Here is an 11,876-nt window from a genome sequence, read left to right as displayed (position 1 = left end):
TAATAGGGCATGGGTGCACATGCAAGCCAAGCCCTGTTAATGACAAAATGGTTAATATTGGCATAAATATATTAAAACATCAAAACAATATAAACACATTTCATTTAAATTAACCAGTATCAGCAATGGGTGCATGTTAAATTTGGAGGAGGTGACTGATAATTCTTAAATTACAGTGGATATTCATATATGTAAATATAGACTGACTAGTTCCTGTCTTATGACTTTTGCCATATCCCCTGGATGCTAAAGAACACTACACTGACCTGTGGAATATGCATGTGGTGCCTGTCCACTGTGCAATTCATGTCACCTATAATTAATATAACCTTGCCATGAGCAGGCTGGCCATTGATTGGACGTATTTTTAAGATAACACCTCACAATTTATCCAGGTGTGGGCGGTCCCAAGCTGTCCCTTGAGGTATCATTTTATAATCAAGTTACATACAATGTCTTTTGCCATGTCAGAGAAAAGGACAATTTTCACTTCTGTGTTAAGCCTATGTGTTGCCTTGAGTTTCTGCCCACACATTCCTGCCTTCATGGTTTAAACTGCATAGTGAAACAGAGCCACTAATACGCACACGCAGAAGTATAAACACATTCTTCTGCGTAGCGCACTCTTGCTGGATACGCGTAGGTTACGGCATAGGTTTCACGCAGAAGTATATATGGGGCTTAATAGTGTGTAACAGCCTCTACTCTCCCATTGTTGCTTTACAGTAGATGTTGGAACATTGCTGTGATGATCTGATTGCATTCAAGAGCAAAGTGAAGTGGTACAAGATCAGTGGGTGAAACTCCATTCCATCTTATCCCAAATGTTTTCAGTCCAGGTTTAGATTATCTTCTCCAGGGTGTCTTATTCTTTTGGGAATTCTTGTATATATGGTCTATACAAACTGTATGTGTGCATTTGCATTTGTTTCAGCATGGTTTTAACTGGAGTCTTGCTAAATGGAAGTTTTCTCTGTTTAAGGAAAGGTCACCAAATGAAAGACATATTAAAGTAAATGTTTGATGAACAAATCTTTTCCAAATACCAAACCTACCATTTAGGCTCAGTCACTCATCACTCAGACAAAAATGCAAGACAAAACAAAAGGAAACTAAACCTGTACATCACCTTCTGCCCCACCCGTCTGTCTTCTACATGTCTAATCTAATTCCTATTGAACTGCACATCTGCTCCAGCGGGGCGGGGGAGCCTGGCACGGTCACTGTTTCCCAGCTTCTGGCTCCCTCCACTTCCTCATCAGCGGGGTTTCTAAAGGCGTCTCAGCGGGCTGTGCTGCATCATGCCCACACACACACCCAGCTCTCATTGGCAGACTTAAGACGACAGCTTGTCTGTTTAGTCTGACACTGAGCTCAGCAGCAACAGCAACTGAGGAATGACAATCTGTTGAAAGTTGCAGTTGCCATAATTCTGATCACTAGACATTTTAGGGAAGAATGCATTTTAACATGTCATTTGTAGAGACCACCCTTTATATATTTAATTTCTTGCAAAAACTTCTAGTAAGCAATTAAGCCAGTTTAAAAAAATGTATTTAACAGAAAACTACACAGTCTGCGTTCATATTTTTTGCAGAAATCTTCAGGAAGGCTTTTACTATTTCTTTAAGAATTTCATTGCATTCTGCAACAAGAGCTTTAGTGAGGTCAGGACATTGGTAAATCACTACCTCACCTCATCTCCAACTTCCGAACTCACACCAAAAATATCAGATAATCCATCAGGATTCCAGATAACACAGTTCCATTCTCAACAGCTCAATCTTGGTGGGGTTTATAACCCTCTATTCCAAACCAAAATTGCCATTAAGTAGTTAAAAAATTACATTTAACAGAGTCTAAACTAGTTATACTACAACTGATTATGACATCAGTGTTTAGTTTACTTTAGTTTACACAAGTTAGCTAATGTTGCACAAAGCCAAAGTTACCTTTGCAAGCTTAGAAACTCAAATACAAGCTTGTGTTCAAAATTGCTTTCACGTACATATATGTTTGCATACAAGATTGCATACGTTTTGCAGTTGTTGTCTGTTGCATGCACTCCACAACTGCAGGTGGTGCTGTGCAATGTGTGTCTTTGTCTCACAGTCGCTATCAAGAGTTTCTCTGATGTCTGCTAAGACTTTTGTAAGAAGGACCAGAAGCAATACTAATCCTGTTTAACTGCCCTGTCCTGCCCTTATGCCTCCACACCTTAAAATGCCTCTAGAGTGACGAAAAAAGAGACAAAGTGATGTAATTTATGATGTAAAGTGCCCATCTCTGGGTGCTCTTTATGGCTGCTCTTTAAACTGATGTGTCTTCTGTGCCACCCCTACAAGACAGTGTTCCAAATGGTGCCCTCTCCAGTATAGGCAATGTGGTAGAAGGATCCTGTAAAGGATTCTCCTATAACAGGGGTCAGCAATGCGCGGCCCAGGGGTCAGATGTAGCCTGCAAGCATGAAACATCTGGCCAATAAGGTTGTTTAAAATATAATGAACGATAATGAAAAAAAAAAGAAATAAATAAAATTATTTTCTGGTGAGCTTTTGTTTACATTCCTCCCCTGTCTCTCTGTCGCACTCGGCGTGACTCTAGTTTCCGCCCATTCTCATTTTTCCTCTCTATCTCCTTATAAGGGCATTTTTCCCAAGCCATGTTCCAATTCACCTGCCGGGGAAGTGGTAATGTTTTGTATCGCAACCCTGACGACAAGGGTTCAATCTCGCGTGAGGAGCAGTGTGTTTATTTATTTATTTATTTTTTCCTCAAACCTTCTTTTACCTGCTTTGAATTCAACTGTTCTGCAATTGGGTTCAACAACCCTCTGGGCTGGAGAGCTACCAGTCTGTAGCACTCAATCCCATTACACTTTATTTTCTGAAACAGATTTTTTTTTTGTGGCCTGCCACAAACTTAATTGGCGACCCCTGTCCTACAGGTTATAAAACAGGATGAAGTATCTGGTTAGGTGCCCCTCTAATGGAGAAGTGCCCCACCAGTGTTTAAAGGGTGTAGCCACATGTTTGAAAACGAGAAATGTGATGTGGTGCCTAATAGGTGCTTGCACATTGATGGTAAAAGACAGGGTAAGTTGTTGTCAGTGAGGCAATACAGCAAGATGTCTTTGCATCTGTAAAGACTAAGTTTAAGCTTAATAGCATGGTGTTGTTAGTAATGTTAATCAGGGACTAATACTATTTCATCATACATGGCACATCAGAGATTTTAGCATGCTGGTTGGGCCCCATGTTGTGCAGTTTTTGCCTTTTTAGGTTTTCGCATCTACCTTACAAACAGCCTGATAACACACCACTGACTGTTTATTTGATAGAGTATGTTATGAGTCACTTTGGTCTGTATCTTTAACCCTTTAAAGTTTTTTTTTTAACTTTTAAAAACTATTTTTTTCTCTGAATTCCCCCAAAGCTTGCTGACTAGAAATGAAACAAATAGGGGTTTTGAAGTTCACGATGTGCTTTTAAAAAATGTAGCATGGTTTCCCATGTGTGTACACATGATATCAACAGCACTGATTACTCAGTATTGTGTTATTATACAGATGTAACTGTATCTGTAATATCTTTGCAACTGCAGATGTTCTTTACATTTCATATGGAGGTCAAACATCCTTTTGCCATATGGAAATTTGTTTAATGTTCTCTCACATCACTTATCTTCCATACATACTCGTTTTCCCCCTGTGCACTATTCAACTTACATGACCTGATGTCTGTCCAGACCATTCCTAGAATGTGCCATGCAATTATCTTACAAAAACATTTGCTCTCGCTCAGTCAATATGGAACATCCTACGTGTGTATATGTGATGCGGGAATCATTTACCATTCGGCAAATACAAGGAAGCTATTACCCTCTGGGCCACGGTTAGAGTAATCCTTTAGTAGAGGTAATACACATTACCAGCGAAGGGCTCACTTAACCTTTTTCTTGCTCCGACATGGTAACATGTCATCAGAGTGAAATTCGATTTGTTCTGTCATCTCTGGTGTGTGTAAAAACAGGTCCTCATTAAAGGGCCTTTTGTTTTGTGTCTGCTGCTGTACTCATTGTGCACTAGCAGCTGGGAGTCAGGTGAGGGGAGCGTTGCAGTGAGGAGGCTAATTAGAAGATATCACAGAGTGAGGTGCCGGATAGAGAGAGAGAGAGAGCGAGAGAGAGCGAGAGAGAGAGAGAGAGAGAGAGAGAGAGAGAGAGAGAGAGAGAGATCCTGTGAAAATAACAAGCCCCTCCGACACAGGAAGGAAACAGCCTGCGCTGATCCCTCTGTGAACACTGCTACACAAATCCCGGCACTGAAGTATTGATGCCCTCTAATAGTGAGATGTGTTTATACTGGGAAGCAATACAGAGCAGCTTTCTGTGTAACTCCATTATTTCATTCTAGTTATAGAGTCTCTGGCTGATCTCTTTGGTCTGTGGATGAATCCATACTAAGCATTGCTATTGTGAGTGTTTAAAACAAGAACACCCTAAACAATAAATAGGGTTATAGAAACATATAGAGGTATAGAACTATTTCATTACATGAACATTGCATAGACATAACCCATAACCTTTTTGTAAGTAGATGATATTGTTTTATTTTATATATTACAATGACATTGAATGTGTTTTTTGTTACTAGGTGCATTTGAGCATTTTTAAAAATGTAGTTCTGTTGTATTTTTTCTTCTAATTTTATCCCCTTTTCTTCATAATTTGGAAATGAACCCACACATTTATTAATCCTCTCCCAATCACTAGCAAAGCTTTCAACACTATAGTGCAGTTATGGTTTCCACTGTTGTGGTACTGATATACAGCTCTGGGAAAAAAATCAGAGACCACTTCAGTTTCTGAATCAGTTTCTCTGATTTTGCTATTTATAGGTTTATGTTTAAGTAAAATCAACATTGTTGTTTTATTTTATAAACTACGAACAACATTTCTCCCAAATTCCAAATAAAATGATCTTTTAGAACATTTATTTGCAGAAAATGAGAAATGGCTGAAATATCTAAAAAAAAAGGCAAAGCTTCCAGACCTCAAATAATGCAAAAAGAAACAACTTAATATTCTTAAAGTTTTAATGCATCTTGGCATGTTCTCCTCCACCAGTCTTACACACTGCTTTTGAACAATTTTATTCCACTCCTGGCGCAAAATTTCAAGCAGTTCAGCTTGGGTTGATGGCTTGTGATCATCCATCTTCCTTTTAATTATATTCCAGAGGTTTTCAATTTGGTAAAATCAAAGAAACTCTAATAATTTTAAGTGGTCTCTATTTTTTTCCAAAGCTGTATTTGTCAAAAGATTACCAAGAGAAATTGCTGTATTTTTAAACATATTCACACATACAGTACCAATCAAATGTTTGAACACACCTTCTCATTCAATGTGTTCTTTTTCCCTACATTGTAAACTAATTTGGAAGTCATCCAGACTAGGAAGGAACACATAATGAATTATGGTATAAACTCAAAAGTGTTAAACAAACCAAAATACTCGATTTAGAAGCCTGGAGGCTCTAATCTGGGGTGCTGTTAACTTGTGGTTTCTGAGGCTGGTTACTCTGATGAATTGATCCTGCGCAACAATATTCATGAAGGAGATAATTCTCATTCTAGAATAAAAAAAAAACAACAACATTTTTCTGCTGCCATCAATCCTTACGTTTTGTTAATAATCTAGCTAATGATGAATTCTGATGAAGCTCATTGTCACACCTTAGCCTGTGTCTGTCTTATGTTTTCCTCCCCATGTGCTTCACATGGCTCTGTTTAGTTTTTGGTATTTTCTCTGCTTTAGCCCCGCCCTGTCATCTGTAATTCCTCCTGTCTCATTTGTAACCCCGCCCCCTCGTTACTTCCACAAGTGTCCCTTGTCTGTGTCGATATATTAATACACATGGGGAGATAAACAAAACAAGAGAACAGAAGACAGGAGCAGGAAGGACCAAAAAAGGAAAACATAAGACACAGGCTTGACACTCATATGTGTCCTACAGTTCCTTCATCAGTGATCTTCATTCAGCAGATTATACTTCAGCTATAATCGCATCCATGTGAGGGCAGTGCTTTACAGCGTGCTCAGAATGCTGCTGGGCATGATGATCCAGCGCAGCCTCGTCGGGGATAATCTGTGGCTTTCCCCCCACACTGATTTCCAGAACAACAGAAAGTCCATGTCTTTTCTGCTCTGAATAAAGACTCATTATTAATCCTGTTGCTTTAGTAATCACCAGCTTCTAACCATCTTTATCTCGCCAAAGCTTCAGACACACAAATGAAGCTGAAACTGGCTTTCAGAGGCTTTCTGTTTTGACCGCTTGCCTGTCCCTGTGCTGGACAGACTATTGACGAGCAGGCTTCAGTCCAGTCTAGCCATCCTGCTGCTCGGAGAATTCTTCTCCTCTGGCTGCAGAGCAGGAATTATACAGCTGAGGCTGGACTGGTTGTATTGTGTGAGAGAAGATGGGGAATTTTTGTTGTTTTCAGGATCTGTGTGAAATAACTGTGCAGCTGTGTTCTGCTGAGTTTGCCCAGCCTGAACTCAGTGACCCCAGTTACAGAGGATTCTTCACTGACCTTCTCCAGCACTTCTGCAGACCTGCAGCTCTGTATATGTACACTATATAAAGCATAAGTTCAGCTATAACTCCATAACTCTATACAAATACAATCATACAAACAGTTTAGGCACCGCTAGTCAAATATTATATTATTATAAAGTGAGTAAAAATGAACTGATTTAAAAGAGCATATTTTAAGACTAAATGTTGCTTTGATATTTTCAGCAGCATTACTTTTCTTGTATAAGTCTTTTATTTAAATAAAAAAGGAATCAAAAGTTAAAAAAATTTGCACGGCCACTTGCTAAGCATCCCAGCTTATTTTAGCAATAAAAGATTCTTTCAGTCCTAATTAAGGTGTTTTTAGTCAATTTGTCCTTGCAAATATCTATTTCTATGAGATTATCCCACTGTCTTGCATGCTTTGTTCTCATTTTAAAGTACTTCTAAGGATCATCATGATGCTGTATTGACATTTGTGCATTTTACGTACAGTAGGTGTATTGATTTCTTTCAGAATTTGATAGTATTTAATTCAATACCAACGTAGTGTAGCAGGCTAGGCTTATATTCTCCAGCTGGTTAAAAACACCAACATAAACCAAAGACATGATCCATCCATCCCCATGCTTAACAGTCTTGGGACTGTGAGCACCATAGCAAAACCATCAGCTTGTGACTCTTGAGGTAGTACATAGTGGATTTTTATGTGTTTACAATTTACATTTTTCAGCTGTAGAAGCCATGTCTCTTTTCATTTTCAGCTTTTTTCCAGAACTTCTTTCTCCTAAATATAGCTTGTTCCTTCTGGCTGAAAGTTTATCCTAACATCTGTATCTAGAATACACTTGCAGGAATCCTAGCCAAGAGCAAAAAAATCATTTCACCTGACAAAAAAGGTAAATTGGTCTTAAAATATAGCAAAATCAGTTTCAAATTGTTTAAATATTACGTACTGTACATTTGCTTGCTAAGTAATAAGTAATATATATATATTTTTTTTTGCCATTTATCATGTATTCTGAGGACTGAATATATCAAATATGGATGTTGTGGCTCCATTACCAAATTTGTAACCACAGTCTATAGACTAGAGACCAGAGGTAGATCAGATTCGCCTACTCATAGGGTAGATCCACCCCTTCTCTCAAAACCAAGCATGTCTCAGACCACCTTCATTGAAGAAGCAAAGCTGATTTGTCTCCTTATTATTCAGTTTGTCTAGTAAGTGTAATGTCTCAACAGTAAACGTGCAATTCATGTCCAACTCAGCTACTCCATGTAATTAACAGCTTTTTTGCAATAGCAGAATATTGTTTAAAAAAACAGATTTTTGTGGGAAAATACACCAATATTAAATATATACCAATATTAGAATGGGAAAAACTAACTGTTGGAAATGTAGAGACAGTTTACAGAAGAAAAAACAGATGGTAAGTGGGCTGTTATGTCTTTGAAACATATGCAGATGGGTGGAGCTACACACTGCTACACTGCAACCACCCAGCAAAGGCTCTAGACCTGTGGTTGCTTCACTTTTGAGAGATGTTACGCTGTCCATGTTTTCCACAGTCATTGATTCTGAGCATCAGACAGCCTTGTCAGATGCAAAAACACCACAGTGCATATGATAAGACGGTGCTGAAAGTTCTCTCCAGAATACTAATCAGGCTGTTTCCTCACACGGAGCGTGCAGCGGCAACACAAAAGCTCCTTCCCCGCATGTGTTGCTCCACTGTGACAGGCATGCAGGGGTCAGACTTTGCGGTAAATCTCACACAGCAAGAAAGTCCCTGTGAAGCTCCAGGAGAGGAGAAGAAGTGTTTGTTGTTGTCGGCGCTCTCACACACTAAGCCTAAGAGCCGGGAAGCTCTTCTCTGGAATTGAGCCTTGAGTGGGACAATGCAAAGTGAGCTGAAAAGCCCTGAAGAAAAAGTAGAAAAATAACTGAAAGTATGAGAGAGAGAGAGAGAGAGAGAGAGAGAGAGAAAGAGAGAGAGATAGGGAGAAACAGGGACATTGCTGAATGATTCAGTATTCTCTCTGATCTCTTGACTGCGAGTCCAGAGGGTGTGGAATCCCCTGCAGAAATTCATTAACATTCAGAAAGAAGCTCAGAGTTACATAAGAATCTAATGCAAGACACTCCTGCCTCTGCCTTATTCAACACTGTGCGCTCTGTAAGCACTTTGGAGTTAAAACGGACTGAGGCGACGTTTAGAGAGCAGTCTGTAGTGCTTCCAACCTAGATTGTGTTGGAGTGATTTGCTCGAATGGCCATTTGTGGTGCACAGCTGTAGCTTCAGATCTTTTATCTGTGCTTTATTTATATTCTTTTATTTGAGGAAAACACAGCAACACTAAATGCAGTGTTTAAAGTGGGCCAGTTACTGTATGTAGCAAAGTCTTTATAGGTAATGTTGTTACTTACAGTCACTCAAGATCAGGGTACAGCTCTCCATGAATGGGAAGAAACCAAAATACTAAAAAAGTAATGACAAATTATCGTATAAGGAGTTGAATAAACAGATTAATCAATAATTACATTTTCACCTTGTTCATCTGCACATTAAGTGGGAGCTTTCCCAAACAGCTCCATAATATAACTATGCAGCAAAACTAGCAAGCTCATTGGCTGTTTTGTAAATTGTGGGACTTTATCTGTAAACAGATGCTACTCTTAGGAGTTGAGATGTAGTGCTAATTAAACAGGTGCACAGATCAGGAAACATTAATAACTTAACTAACTCTTAGAGGATCATTGGTGTGCAGAGTTAAGGACTGCATACTACCAGCATTTAGTCATGTACTGTATTTTATGGACTATAAGGTGCACTTCAAAGTCAAACTAGCTGGATATTAATCTTCACGGAATTCTTTCCTAACAAATGTTTATTTGGGTGAGGAAAGCACTTCAGTTTATTTACAGTAAGCTTAGATTTACAGTACTTTAGAACGTATAGCAGCAGCACTAGCTGTGGTTAACAGCAGCGATTGCTGCGGTTAGCACCGCTTAGCGCTAGTAAATACCGCCTGACAGGGCTACATTGAGGAACCCTGAGTGTTCCGATAAGCCAGGGCCATATCAGCTAGTAGTTCATCCCATGTAGCTTGTTTTAAAACAGTAAACATGGAGGCTACACTCCGATATACTCGCCTCTGAATGTCAAAAGAGCTAATGCTGTGGTACGTGGCTAATGCTAATGTTGCTCCAACCTGGACAAGCTTCACTAAAACTCCTATGTAATGCTGTATCTCAGCAGAGTGGCTTTACTGCCCCTTATGACATAACTGGTATAATTCATACATTATGAGCACCAGATTATAAGACGCACTGTCAATGTTTGGGAAAATGTAAGGAATTTAAGTGCACCTTATAGTGCGAAAAATACGGTAAACTAAGGTGTATTGTCCTATTGGAATCCAGTACAAAGAAGAGTATGTAGCTCGTGTCAGGTTAAATTCTCTGACATTACATTTACAAAATGCTGAAATACCACAAAAAAAAAAAGTTGTATCCTTTACTAACAAGGTTTTTTGAAGCAGACAAACATCTACATATTAGCAGCATGGCTAATTCTATTTAGCAGGGTGGAGCAGCAGAACTGTGTTTTCTGGAATCATTTTTTTAAGGTGAGGTGGTGATCATCCAACATCTATTCCTCAAAGCAGTGTTTAAAAATTTGTAGTTAATCTTCTCTGGACACTACAGACAAAAGCTAGACATGATCTTTTTAATATTAATAATTCATTTTTAAGAAATCATGACTAAGCAGTTGTCTCAAGACTTTTGTCTGTACATCATATGTTACAGCTTCTATTGGCCAGCTAATAACAAAATACATTTAACTGATTTCTGACTGTGGCTATGGCTATTATAGATGCTATTTTAGAATGACTAGTCAATTAGTATGGTGGTACATCTGCTAATGTGTGCTTATGCCTAGTGATCTATCCTTAACTGGAAAAGCTAGCTAGATAAATATATCATTATTAGTCTTTATTAGTATCATCTTCCAGTGTGACATATGATAAATATAAACCTGACACTGCAAATCTCATTCTAAAAACAGTAACTTCATGTCCTAATCTGTCATTTCTTCTCTTCACCCCGAATGACTCAGAGTGTGACAGCAGGTGGCTCTGTGGTTTCGCCGTGGCCTTATCATGTTTCTCTTTATGCTAACGTAGGTAAGCCTGTTTGATGGATGGCCATAGATTATCTTTCCATAATCTGCATGTTTGATGGCCATGTGCTGGGAGGACCTCGCTTTACCTCGGCTGTTTGCTGAAACAGGTCAAGGTCTATAGGCAGCTTTAACATAAAGCCTAACATGCTCTTTATGGTAAAGTGCTTGCATGGCAGATCTGTCCCTTAGATCAGTAAATGTTCAGCTAATCCTCAAACCTGCTTCATGCTCAGAAATCACAGTATACTGTATATACAGGACAATACACATGAACATAACTTATTTTAAACATTTTTTAACAATATATATTTTTTATGTAATACTGTCTCACCTAGCACTTTTTAGAAACACATAAACAACACATACTATTGCAATCACTTTATCTACATTTACATACATTTATGACACGTAGCAGATGCTCTTATCTAGAACAACTAACAAAAGTACTTAGTTATACACATAGAACAGTTAAAGCTAGTGGTGATAGGCCTTGAATTCCAAAAACTATAAAAACATTGACCTCTAATACTTCTATAAAATTAGCTACACAATAACCCTATTGCTATTTGATGCACCGTTTCTAGAGTCTAAACATAGACATTACTAAACATCTGAAAACCTGTGGAAAAAGAACGAGAACATACTATGCCTGGCCAAAAAAAAAAAAAAAAGCTCTCCAGGTTATTTAACCGTAACTGATGCAGTGAGTAGCTTCTCATTTGTTAAACAACCATGTGGAAAGACACATCCCGTGGTTGTGGAAAAGAAGCTAATCTGTTTCAGAAGAGTTTTTTATTAAATTTATTGGCCTGCATCAAGCTGAGAAAACATTTAAGCAAATGCTGAAACTACTACAATCAGGTTTAGAACTGTATTACTTAGATCACTTAGTGAAACCAAATTGTTAAAAACAACACAAGAACTCAGGAATATGTTTAGTAGTGAAAGTAAGAGCATTTCCTTATACACAATGTGAAAAGGGAGCTCGGGGGACTTAAACTAAACAGCTGTATAGCCTTAAGAAATCCACTTTTCAGTAAAGCTAACCACCAAAGATGGCTCTAATTTGCTGAGGAGCAATAGAAGAAGGTAATGTGGTCTGATGA

Source organism: Astyanax mexicanus, chromosome 3, assembly GCF_023375975.1.
Source record: "Astyanax mexicanus isolate ESR-SI-001 chromosome 3, AstMex3_surface, whole genome shotgun sequence".
Lineage (NCBI taxonomy): Eukaryota > Metazoa > Chordata > Actinopteri > Characiformes > Acestrorhamphidae > Astyanax > Astyanax mexicanus.
This window is presented reverse-complemented; position numbering follows the sequence as displayed.